This window comes from Fusarium odoratissimum, assembly GCF_000260195.1.
Source record: "Fusarium odoratissimum NRRL 54006 unplaced genomic scaffold supercont1.5, whole genome shotgun sequence".
In the NCBI taxonomy this organism is placed as follows: domain Eukaryota; kingdom Fungi; phylum Ascomycota; class Sordariomycetes; order Hypocreales; family Nectriaceae; genus Fusarium; species Fusarium odoratissimum.
Window position 1 is genome coordinate 1,134,873 of NW_022158691.1, and position 2,261 is coordinate 1,137,133.

The following is a 2,261-nucleotide window of genomic DNA, read 5'->3' on the forward strand; positions in this document are numbered from 1 at the left end:
ATTATAAAATATAATAACTTTAATATTAAATTTTAGTAAATTATATAATTATTACCTTAAACCTTAAGATTTAATTAAATAAGTAGCCTTAATCTATAAGTATAAAGAAGATATTTTTCATATATTTAAAAGGCTAAATACCTTTTTTATTATTACCTTATTAAGGGAATTACTACTAAGGCTTTAATACTAAAAGGCTATATTAAAATAAGTTAAAAACTATATCTTTTATTATAAGATATATTAATATATAATTATTATTAATATTAATTAACCTAGCTATAGCTATTTAATCTTAGTTATTAATAATTATATAATTAATCCTTTAATAAATATTAATAGGCTTAAGTTTAAGTATATTTTTATTTTATATTTCTTCTTATAGTATTATAAAATTATAAGAAAATACCTATTATATATTAATAAATTATTATTAATATAATAAGTTAATTTAATAATCTTTCATTACTAAATATAACTTCTTAGTATTAAGAAAAATATATTATTATAAGCTAGATAAATATATTAAAAGACCTAGCTAATTACTTAAAAGAAAATTAAGATATATTAAGGTAATAATAGGCCTTTATTAATAAAATTATATTAGGCAGTAGTAATAATCTATATTAGGTATAATTTATAAAGTTAAAATATATAATCTAGTTAATTAAATTAATAATATAAATATTATATTATAGGAATTAAGGGCTATTATAAAGTAAAAGAGGAGAAGTAAGAGGGAAAAAAGGAAGAAAAAGGCAAATTAAGAAAAAAGGGTTTTAATATTTAAGAAAAAACTATAAATATTAGCAGATTAAGGCTAACTTAGTAGGTTAATAATAGACTAAATTAGGTTATAAGATAATATAATAGGAGAAATATAAGTTAAAGATAAATATAATTAAATAATACTTAGGATTTATATAATATATTAACCTTAATATTAATAGTTTTAGGTCTTAATTTATTAAGGCCTAGAGGTATAATATATTATAAGTCTTTTTTATTTTTCTTTTTTTCTTTTTAGCTTTAATAGCTTTCTTTTTAATTATTATTAGTATTATATATTATTTAATCTCTTAGCTTATACTTTTAAAGACCTTCTTATTTTATTTTATATCCTTTTATATAATTAGCTTAATAACCTAATTTATAAATTCTTAGCTTATTATCTTAATAGTTAATAAGATATTATTATCTTTTAAGCCTATAATATTTTAAACTTTTAATTTAATAAAAGAATTAATATTTAATTTAAATTAATTAATTCTTTAGTTTTTATATTTATTAGCTCTTATTTAATTAATTTAACTACTAAGATAATAAACTTTATATTTCTTAATTAGTAAATTAAAAGTATTAAATTATTTTATAAGAAGTAATTAAATATAACTTAGGTAGATTTAATAAAAGTATATTAAGAATAAGAGGGATTAATATTATAGCTTTTAGGGCTATAAAAAGGGATTATAATATCTAAGTATTTCTTAAATATATCTTAGTTTTTATTTAATTAATTAATTTAAGCTTATTTACTATAAAGGATATTATAATTACTTTTATATTAATAATCCTTAGCTTATAATCCCTTATAATTCTTTCTAAGATAATATTTCCTTTAAATTTTATATTTATTATAGCTTTTATTATCTTATTATTTAGGTTATAAAATTTAATCCTAATTATTATTTAACTATATTTATTCTTAACTTATATTTCTCCTATTATATTATTTTATAATTTAATCTAATTTATTATTAGATTACTAAGCTAGCCTTAGTCTATTAATATTTATAGTTTTTCCTTAAATACTAAAACCTTTTTTTTTTAATTTGCCTTTTTCCTTCTTTTTTTCTTCTTATTTTTCCTCTTTTACTTTATAATAGCCCTTAATTCTTATAATAGAATATTTATATTATTAATTTAATTAACTTAATTATATATTTTAACTCTATAAATTATATCTAATATAAGCTATTACTATTACCTAATATAATACTATTAATAAAGGCCTATTATTACCTTAATATACCTTAATCCTATTTTAAGTAATTAGCTAGGTCTTTTAATACCTTTATCTGGCTTATAATATATTTAATAAGAGGTATATTTTCCTTAATATTAAGGAGCTATATTTAATAACTAAAGATTATTAGATTAACTTATTATATTAATAGTAATTTATTAATATATAATAGGTATTTTCTTATAATTTTATAATATTATAAGAAGGAATATAAAATAAGGATATACTTAAACTT